The sequence below is a fragment of the Gymnogyps californianus genome, chromosome 20 (assembly GCF_018139145.2).
Source record: "Gymnogyps californianus isolate 813 chromosome 20, ASM1813914v2, whole genome shotgun sequence".
NCBI lineage: Eukaryota > Metazoa > Chordata > Aves > Accipitriformes > Cathartidae > Gymnogyps > Gymnogyps californianus.
Genome location: NC_059490.1, coordinates 10,464 through 20,926, shown reverse-complemented (window position 1 = coordinate 20,926; position 10,463 = coordinate 10,464).

Sequence of the window (10,463 nt, the reverse complement as noted above, 5' to 3'; positions counted from 1 at the left end):
TCATACCCCAGAAAGAATTGAATTGGACAATGGGACTAATTTCCAAAATAACCTCATAAACTCCTGGGCCAAGAAACACAGCGTGGAGTGGGTGTATCACATCCCCTATCACCCACAAAGCCTCTGGAAGGACTGGGAGAGATAATGGACTGCTAAAGACTATGTTGAGAGTGTTGGGCAATGGGGCGTGGAAGCACTGGGATATAAATTTAGCGGAAGCCACTTGGCTGGTTAACACCAGAGGATCTGCTAACCATTCCGGTCCTGCCCAAACAAAACCCCTACATACTGTGGGAGGAGGTAAGGTCCCTGTAGCGCACATGGGGAAGTGGCTGGGGACGGTGGTGTGGATTGCTCCGCCCCTGGTAAAACACAAACCCATTTGTGGGATTGTCTTCGCTCAGGGACCTGGGTGTACTTGGTGGGTAATGTGGAAGGATGGGGAGACCCAGTGCCTCAAGGAGATTTAACCTTGTGGAAAAAATAGTCTGTGATGTGAGTTGTATGTTGTAGGAAGTAATGTAGCAGGAACCACATGAACTGATGAAGAGCGAGCTTCGCGAGGAACCGGCAAGTGCAACAATGACCCAAACCAAGCCAGTGTTGGTGCCCAACAACTAAACATGCTGCTTCTCCTGTCCTGAGCACCCATCTTGACAGATGCAGCGTCATCATCTCTGTTTCCCTTGCTATTTATACTAAATTGACACAGAGGTACCGAAGTGACACAGTTTATTTCTTAGGAACATGAACATTGCTCAGAATTAATTTTGTAGATGCTGACACAGAAATTTCACTCTGGCAGTCGTTATTGGACATTTTACATCCAAACACTTACCTTATTCACCTATGCGTTCAGCCACCTTGTAGTAATAGATTTCTTTTTTCTAGTATCCTATACCCAAGCAAATAACATGATCTTTAAGAAGTGTGCCTGTGCACTGGAAGAACAGCAACAGACATGTTAAACTGTTTTTTTCTGACTGGTAATGATTGAGCCTGGATCCCCAAATCACTGCCAAGCAATGAGAGAGCACATATTTGCTATGCTTGGATTGATATTTCTCAGTTTAGACAGCAGCATTTGAAGCTGCATTGTCAGTGGAAAATACAAAAAGCTTAACTCAAAAAGTACTGAGCCCTTTTAATGAGCCCTCAAGGATGTCAAACATTGTCCAGTTCTCAAGTGCACACTCTGACATGTCTAAAAGATGGTACTTTTGTCAAAACAGCCAACTAAAGTCCCCGTGGACCTTTCATATCACAGTGTCAGTGCTTAGCTCCAAGTATGCAGGAGCTGCTGTAACACATCAAACATGGGGTCTGTTTGGTCCAACAGCCTGTCCCTAGCAGTACCTGGCACCAGAGGCCTCAGAGGAGTCTCTGTAGTGGACAGTTATCAGTAACCTCTCCAGCAAGGGCCTTCAGGCATTTAGTGACTATTTGTGCACGAGTGACTATTGTGTATAGGTCTGTATGTCCCCCACACAGAAGGAGTTTGAGGTTTGCTTGTTCTTTTAATCTCCTTTAATGCAACTTGTGGATCTCTTCGTTGTTCTTATAATAGAAATCTTTTCTTTTGTTCTTTTGTTTTTAAATAAGTTGTGTAAGTACCTGAATATTTGGCAAAGAGTTCCACAGAACAACTCTCTGTGTGTGTGTGTCTGTGTGTGTATTCAGCTTGCTAGTTTTAAACTATCATGTTTTATTTTAGGGGAGGGGAAATATCTGTATTATCTATATCCTTTATATATCCTATATGCCATCCTTTGTTATACAGTATGCCTTTGTTCAGCCTTCTCATGTTTGCTGTACAGTGTGAAGCATTCTGACCTACGCATTCTCTCCCTGTAAAAATTAAGTCATTAAGTAATTAAGTGTCTTGATCAAGTTTGCTGCATTTCTCAATATTGTTTTAATTTGAATATTTTATTTGCTATTTTTCTTTGGATTTTGACAATGTGACTAGAAGTCAGCAGAATACTTGGATGGCTTAAGCAGAAATGATGAAGCCCATGGAGCGATACATAGAGCTAACTTAAAGAGGGAGATAAATTTCATAATTTAGCTGACCTGAAAGAAGAAAAGGAACGGCCCAATCTGTCTTCACTGATGCTCTTATTCTTGTTCCTCAAATTGATGGTCATTCTTTCTTACTCATTATTCCTCATTCTTTCTGCTTCAGAGGTAAATTCTCAACCCGGTTAAAACCAAGGGAATTTTGCAATTCAGCAGAGCCAGGATTTCACTCTTCAGGTGAAGATGCTGAAGAAACGGGAACATCAACTGTGGTTCAAGAGATGATGCAAGTAGGTATGTTGGCACCTAAGTGAAATATTACATATAAATAAAATTTACATTCTCTGCTCAATAGCCTTTTGAAGCACCAGGATACCGAGTTCCTAAGGCGCCTAAACCATACCTGTGCCTGCAGCTGCCTAAGGTTTGACTGTACTGTGCAAATAGGCATCCCAGACTAAATGTGAGCCAGGGGCCTGGCTTTTCACTCCTTCCCTCAGCTGCACAGCCAGATGTAAAGTGGTGACCTCACAGCATACCTACCACATCAGTTTCAGGCACTGTTTCAATTACAGTTTGTATAGTTTATATTAAACAGATATCGCATAGGATATTGAAGGACTTTTTTCCATGGTCTTTTTTTCCATGCAGGGAAGTGTTCTGATACCAAACTGTCCCCTTCTATTGGGACAAATACCTGCAAATTGAAGCATTTTCAAGCAGAGGCAGTAAGGGTCCTCCTTTCTGAATTGAGCTGATAGTTAGACTGTTTGCAAGAGGTGAGAGATATAGTTTTACAGCCTCCCAGGCAGAGGAAAAAAAATGATCCTATTTTTTTGTTATCTTGGTGAGAATTTTAAATACTGAGCTACTAGATAAAAGAAAGTTACTGTACCTGTCTCCTTACATGCACTTTATATAATAGTCTCTTCTTCACAAAGTAGAGACTTGGAGAGAGCTTGAAGAGGAAGAATCAGACTTGTGAAATCCAGAATAAATTGTTTAAGGCCAAGACAAAAGCAGACCCACTTGTTTTTCAGTGTTTCCTGTGGCTGATTCCTGCTCTGCACGCATTGGTGTTGTATTGGGTTTGTGTGGCAAGGTTTTGGTAGCGGGGGGGCTACAGGGGTGGCTTCCGTGAGAAGCTGCTAGAAGCTTCCCCCATGTCCAGTAGAGCCAATGCCAGCCAGCTCCAAGACGGCCAAGGCCAAGCCCATCAGTGATGGTCGTAGCGCCTCTGGGATAACATATTTAAGAAAAGGAAAAAAACCCAACTGTGCAACAGCAGCTGTGAGAGAGGAGTGAGAATATGTGAGAGAAAGAACTCTGCAGCCACCAAGGTCAGGGAAGAAGAAGGGGGAGGAGGTGCTCCAGGTGCCGGAGCAGAGATTCCCCTGCAGCCCGTGGGGAAGACCATGGTGAGGCAGGCTGTCCCCCTGCAGCCCATGGAGGTCCATGGTGGAGCAGATATCCACCTGCAGCCCATGGAGGACCCTACACCAGAGCAGGTGGATGCCCGAAGGAGTCTGTGACCCCGTGGGAAGCCCATGCTGGAGCAGGCTCCTGGCAGGACCTGTGGCCCCGTGGAGAGAGGAGCCCATGCTGGAGCAGGTTTGCTGGCAGGGCTTGTGACCCTGGGGGGGATCCACGCTGGAGCAGTCTGTTCCTGAGGGACTGCACCCTGTGGAAGGGACCCACGCTGGAGCAGTTCATGAAGAACTGCAGCCTATGGGAAGGACTTGCGTTGGAGAAGTTCATGGAGGACTCTGCCATGGGAGGGACCCCACGCTGGAGCAGGGAAAGAGTGTGAGGAGTCCTCCCCCTGAGGAGGAAGGAGCGGCAGAGACAACGTGTGATGAACTGACCGCAACCCCCATTCCTGTCCCCCTGCGCTGCTGGCAGGGAGGAGTTAGAGAAAATTGGGAGTAAAGTTAAGCCCGGGAAGAAGGGAGGGGTGGGGGGAAGGCGTTTTTAAGGTTAAGTTTTATTTCTCATTATCCTACTCTGATTTGACTGGTAATAAATTAATTTTTTTTCCCCAAGCCAAGTCTGTTTTGCCCGTGACAGTAATTGCTGAGTGATCTCCCCCTGTCCTTATCTTGACCCACGAGCCTTTTGTTATATTTTCTCTCCCCTGTCCAGTTGAGGAGGGGAGTGATAGAGCGGCTTTGGTGGGCACCTGGCATCCAGCCAGGGTCAGCCCACCACAGGTATCATCTTGGGTATCTAATTCTTCTCATGCATCACAGAGGAAGCCTAGGCTCCCAGCTCAGGACTGTGATTTTTCTGGGAGAGACTAGGTGCCCTCAAGGTTACATGTTGCACTACTAAGTGTTGTACAGCTAGATGCACTTTTATGTTGCTAGCTTTGAACTTGTTTGCAGTAATAATAATAATAATAGTAATAATAACAATAACAACAGCATCACGAAGAAGAAGCCAGGTTTTATTAGATGGATTGATATGGCTAGGAAAAAAAAGGCCAAAATCCCAGACCCATAAGCTCTCGCAGTGTAATGTATTCCTTCTCCTTACAAACCTTGCTGACTATATTCTTGGCAATGGTGCAGTCTCACCAGGAGATTTGGAATGGATCTAGAAAAAAAGAATTATCATTCTTTTTTAAGTAAATTGGGCACAGACAGGTTCTCCCTTAGCACCTGGGTTTGTCACAGCTCTTGGCCATTCCTGGATGCTGTAACGAACAGGTAACGCCCCTTTGGCAATGCCTGATGAGGTGGTGGGATGCCCGGATGGTCAGCTAGTGACCTACGCTTGTCATATTTGGAGAGGAATATGCTGGGAAACAGAGGTTGAGATCAGCATCATGGATAACGCTGGCAGGGCAATAGTAGGGCCAACACTGGAAAAAGTGTCAAGGGGCCTGATGAACTTCAGGGCTGTGACGACATTGAGCCCTGCAGCCGGGTTTGCAGGGGAGCATTTCAGCAATATATGTGCCCCACTGTCAGGAGTAACCCCTGTGGTCTGCTCTGAGGGCAGAGGGGTGCAGTTCATTTCCAATATGAGGACGCTAAAGGCAGCATTTGTAATGGATGCATGTCCCAAGGATCCTTAAACATGTGTTTCGTGGGGGCAAGGCTACTCTGTGCTGGGTGTGGATGGCAATGGGTGAGCAGCAGGAGCCGCAGCAGGACCAGCACGGGAGTGGGTCAGGTGCTGCTGGGGCCAGTTGGAGATGGTTCCAGCCAGCTCCAAAACAGGTGTGAGCAGCCATCACCTGCAAACAGCCATCCTCCTGCAAACACGTTGGGTAAGACAAGCAGGAAGAAGCAGGGAAGGGTAGAAGGAAGCCCATAAGCACTTACATCCCGGTGTCCCCAAGTGGGGACATGGCAGGGGTGAGACACAGCCTGGGACAGACCCTCCCGGCCAGAAGGCAGTGAGGTGGGGGCAGCTCCCTGAAGCCCCTGCCCACTGCAGAGCCCACATGGCAGGGCCTGGGTGGGTGGGGAGGCGGGGCAGGTGTGTGCAGCCCCACTGTGACACAGTCTGGGGTCACAGTGGGACAGCCCCACATCACAGTGGTGCCAGCCCCCCTTTCCCCATCGTGACCAGCATCCGCCCCACACACCCGGCGAGGCCGAGGGGACTCCAGGCGCTGGGGGCTGCTCTCGCCACCGCTCTGCTCCGGAGGAGCTGCTCTGCAGTGAGGAGGAGAAGGTGGAGAGAGGCAGCACAACAGCACTGGGGGTGGTGAAGGGAGGAGGAGGAGGAGGAGGAGGAGGAGGAGGAGGAGGAGGAGGAGGAGGAGGAGAGCAGAGAGGAGGAGGAGGCTTTTTGCAGGAAGCAAGAAAGCCATTGGCCAGCCACCTGCTGCAGTTGTCGACCTGAAGCAAGGGTGGAACTAAGATGGCCAAAGACCTCTTCTTGCAGCCTCACTTGTCTCCAACAACTCAGAAGCTCAAGAGTTCTGGTAAGGCCTTCAGACCCAATTTCATGAGTGTTGTCGGGTCAAGGACATCTCTGGAAACAGGCATGGAAACCCTGAGGGCTCTGGGGGTGGCTGCTCCGGGCTGGTGACTGCAAGGAGGGACCCGCTTGACCATCCCTAAGGGCTGAGGGGCTGATTTGGCAGCCAGGGCTCCTGGTTCTCTTCCTGACGCGGCCCCTGCCTTCCCGGGGCGGCCCAGGCAGAAGTCCCTGGCCCCGAAGGGCTGCTGCTTGCCTGGTGGCGGGCATTGCCCACCCTGAGCTCGTGTCTGAGTGGAAGAGCTGAAGGTGCTCATGGGCCGTGCGGAGTCGGTGTGTTCGGAGATGCGACACAGGGAAACTGGCCCCTGCTGGGCAGACTCCAGGGCCCACCCTGAGCCTCTGAGACTTCCGTGGAGCACAGCAGCGTGCCCTCGCTGGCGTGGCAATCCACTGCCGGTTTCCCGTGGGAGTGGGTCACACCCTGGCGAGCTGCACCTGAAAGGAAAGGAGCCCTCTTGGAGGCAGGCTGAGGTGTCCTTTGGTTCTTCCCGGGCTCTAGAGAGACCATCTGAAATGCTTGTGTTAGAAACACACCGGTCCTTGGACAGGAGTGGGCTGAATGGTTTTGAGGTTGCTGCCTCAGAGCATGACATGTCTTTCCCTTGTTCTTCCAGAGGTCGCAAAGATTTGGGCCAGCGCATCATGTTACCTCAGCCAACAGCTGGCTCTGCACCAGGTGGGACTTACCTCCTCCTCCTCCCCTCACATCCTGATGAAGGTTGATGAAGTCCTGACAGCCCTTTGCCATGGGGTGCAATTGTTCTTCCCCGCCTTTGCAAGCAGGAACAGTGCCCCAGCACGACCCTGCAATGCACACGTGTGCGACGGACCCCCTCCTCGGTCCGTTCGGATGTACAATAACGTCCAGGCCTAGGGTCAGAAAAAGGGTTGGACTTTCTCTGGGGCTTCTGGAGTCCCCACGGTCAGAGTTGCATGACAAAACTTGGAAGCCTGGGACACTTCAGGGTTTATTCCAAGTGCGGGACCCCCCCGCCTTTGATCTTATTGAGCCAAAGGACGTTTGTCAGCTTTTCCTGAACTATCCGGTTCTTCATGGGTGAAGGGGAGTGAGAGGGAAAAGCGCAGACCCTCTTTGTCTTCTCCCAAGGTTTCCAAAGAGCCCATCTTGCTCCTTTGTACCTCAGGCCTGGGCAGGGCACTAAGCACCATCCCCATTCTCTGACAAGTCATCTGTCTGTCCCTCCAAGACTTCTTCTGATCCGCCATCTCATCTGTTTCAGGCTGTCCGCATTCCTGGACTTGGGACTTTGGCGGTTGTCAGAGAGCGAGTAGCCAGCAAGGAGAAGGATTTGGTGGTTGTGGAGAGACCTATGTTTCATCTTGCAAACGCTATTGTGCGGGATCATGACCTCCGATATGGTTGCATAGACGTTCCTGGTAAGCAGACAGACGAAAGTGGCGCTTGCCCTTGAGCAGAGTGGGGAGGTGTGCTCTGCTGTCCAGAGGTGACTGAGTGGAGTACCAAACTGCCGCCGCAGTCCCGAGGACAGCTTCAGCGCGACAAAACCAGCCTGCTGTGAAAAGGACCCTGCCTGCCTGTTCGTTTTAAATAATCACCAGAGGGCAATACAGCATAACAGCACACTCTCTTTGACCCAGCGGGGAAAGACGGTCCGTTCCAAAACCCAGTGACCACAATGCCTGGGCTTTCTAGTCACTGCTGCCATTGCAGCAGCTGTCGTAGCACCCTGGGGGCACCAAGAGCTTGGGTCTGTGTTTGGGGTGCGTTTCTCTCTAACGACAAAGAGAGCACCGAGAGTGGGCACAGCTCCGATGGCCTGGCACCCTCCAGCTTGCCGTGGGACCTGGTGCCTTTCTCCCCACCTTGTCCTGCAGCCATGGCTCTTCTTCCTGCCAAGCGCCTAAGACTCTTTCTTCCCTTTTCTGTATCAGAGAAACCGTAGCTGTCCGCTCCGCACCTCACTTTCCGCTTCTAACAGGAAGGGACGACCTGAGCTCCTCCTCAGAGGCGCTGTACCAGCTAGACAACTCAGTAGCAATGTATGGCCTGAGGGCCTGGAAGCTGCAGACCTTTGATTGTAGCCTGCTTAGCAGCTCTGCAAGTTCATGTGTTCCTCTTCTCTCGTTTCTCAGGTCATCAACATTTTGAGCAACTGCCGTATGCTCAGATAGCCTCAGACAACGCTGTCTCTGAGGGCACGGTGCGGCTTTGCATGGAAAGGACCCTGCGTCTTTTCCGTGTCTGCCTAGAGAACCGGAAGAACGTTGCCCTCGTTTGGAGGGACGTGGGCATGCTGATCATCCAGGGAAAAGACGTAAAAATGAGATTTTACACAGACTTTTTGAAAAGGCTGAATGGGACTGGCAAGACATTGCGAGCTCTCCTCGAGGTAGGCTTTTTATTTTCCCAGCGCCGCTCCTGGTTCTTCTGAAATGTGTTCTGGGGGCTGGGGGCCGCTTTCTCCTGGCCTGCCATGCCTTTTGTTGAGCCACTTGGGCTCCTCGTGGTCTACCGTGCAGCAGGCTCTCTGTAGAGCCCTTCCCTTGCCTGCAATGGTCTGGCTGTGCAAGAGATACCCCCAGAGGGGCCTCACTTTGTGACAAAAGGCCGGCGCTGATGGCGGGGAGCGCTGCTTGCCCCGCTCTCGGGGCAGGGAGCGGAGGCACAGGCAGAGCAAGGCTCTGAGCTCAGAGCAAGAGCTGAGGCCAGAGCCCTTTGGCCGCTGTGGCTGTTTGCTTGCATTGCTCTAAGGTGGACTGAGCAGCCAGCCCTTCCCAGCATCCCCATCGCCCGTCATCTGTCTCCGTCCTCGTTGCAGATGCCAGAGATGAGGGACTCGGTCATCTCACGCCATGACACTGCTGCTTCCCAGACCTCTTCTGGACGTGTTATAGTCCTACCAGGGTACGTTTGCTCCTGCAGCCTTTGGCTGAGCAAGCGAGCAGCTTCTCAGCTCGTGCTTGGGAGGGCTGCCTTGCCAGGCGCCGAGAACTGTCCTCGTGATGGCATTGAGGACGGAGTGTTTCAGAGGCCTTCTTGGCAGGGAACTCCCTGCTTGCTCTTGTTCAGGTTGACTTCATTTGGAGGAACATGGGACAGCGACAATGCTTTATGCGTCTGTCCTACTGTGGACCTAGAGAGGCCTTTAGGCAACATTTTCCACCAGGCTTCTCCTGCTCTTTTTCTGTCCTGTGCGCGAGACTGCCTTCTGCTTGGGGCCACGGGGTGGAGGGGTGGTTTCTGGTCCAAACAGGAGCCTGCGTCTGGCGGGGTTCTGCAGAGCTCTGTCTCGTGCCAACACTGCTGTGCAGTGCCGTCGACGACTGAGGGGAGGGAGGTGACTCCTTATAGCTGCAAAGGCATTAATCTGCGAGGCGCTACAAGAAACTTGGAGGACAAGATCAGAATTCAGAAGGGTGTTGGATAGTCAGAGCACTAGAGATTAGTCTGCTCTCCGTGTGCACTATGAGTAAGAGAGGAATCATTTTGCCCAGGAGCAGCAACGGGGTTTTGTGGGAGGACGACCATTCTCACGGGAAGGACGGAAAAGCACTGGCACAGACCGAAGGGGCCTCGCCTGCCCCTCCAGGCACTGGAGTTCCTACTATGGTCCTCCGGGATGGGCTGCCTTGGGAAACAACGCGGTGTCCTTTCCTCAGCCTGGTGCCTTCTTCCTCTTTCCAGGTACAAGCTTGAGACCGTGCCTAAAACGCCAACAGTGAAAGCAGGCCTGACCGGCCACGTGAAGGCCGCCCCAGAGCAGGGCTGGGGAAAAGGTGATGGCAGTGGAAAGAAAGGTAAGGGAGCAGTGGGTTGCTGGCAGGGGCTGTAGGTTTTCCTTCCTCCGCATCTGGAGGGGGTTAGAGCGGAGGTTACCCCAGGATGCCCGGAAGAGGAGAGGCACCTCCTGTGACTCTCTGTACCCGTTATGGTAAAGCTCCAGCGACCCATTGTGGAACAAGGACTCAGGACAGCCCTGCACCACAAATGGCCGCTGGGACTGCTGAAGGACACCTTCCCAGTGGCCTCCACTCCCCAGCCTGTGCTCGAAACAGTGCAAAGCTCTAACCCTGCTTCTTTCCGTCATATTCTCAGATGTCTCAGAAGCAATGCCTTTGGTGTGAGCCTGCCCCAGCAGCAAACCTGTGTGCATGGGAGCAATCCAGAAATCCAAGAGCTGGCTCCTCTTGTGCTAAATGATTCCCCTCCCCAGAATGACTCTTGCAGACCACCAGCATCTCCCAGGGAGCCCCCCGTTTCAGCACATGGATGAGAGAAAGCCGTCAAAACAGTTTTCCCCAGGGAATAATGGTGCACCGTAGGCATGAGGAGCTGGACAAAAACACAGTGTCGGGAAAGGCCTAAGACCTCCCAGGAAACATGGCTTTCATCCAAAGGGATGAAAAGGACCACCTTCGTCAGTGTTACCACAGGCTTCAGCGGACCTGCACGTCGCTCTCGTTGG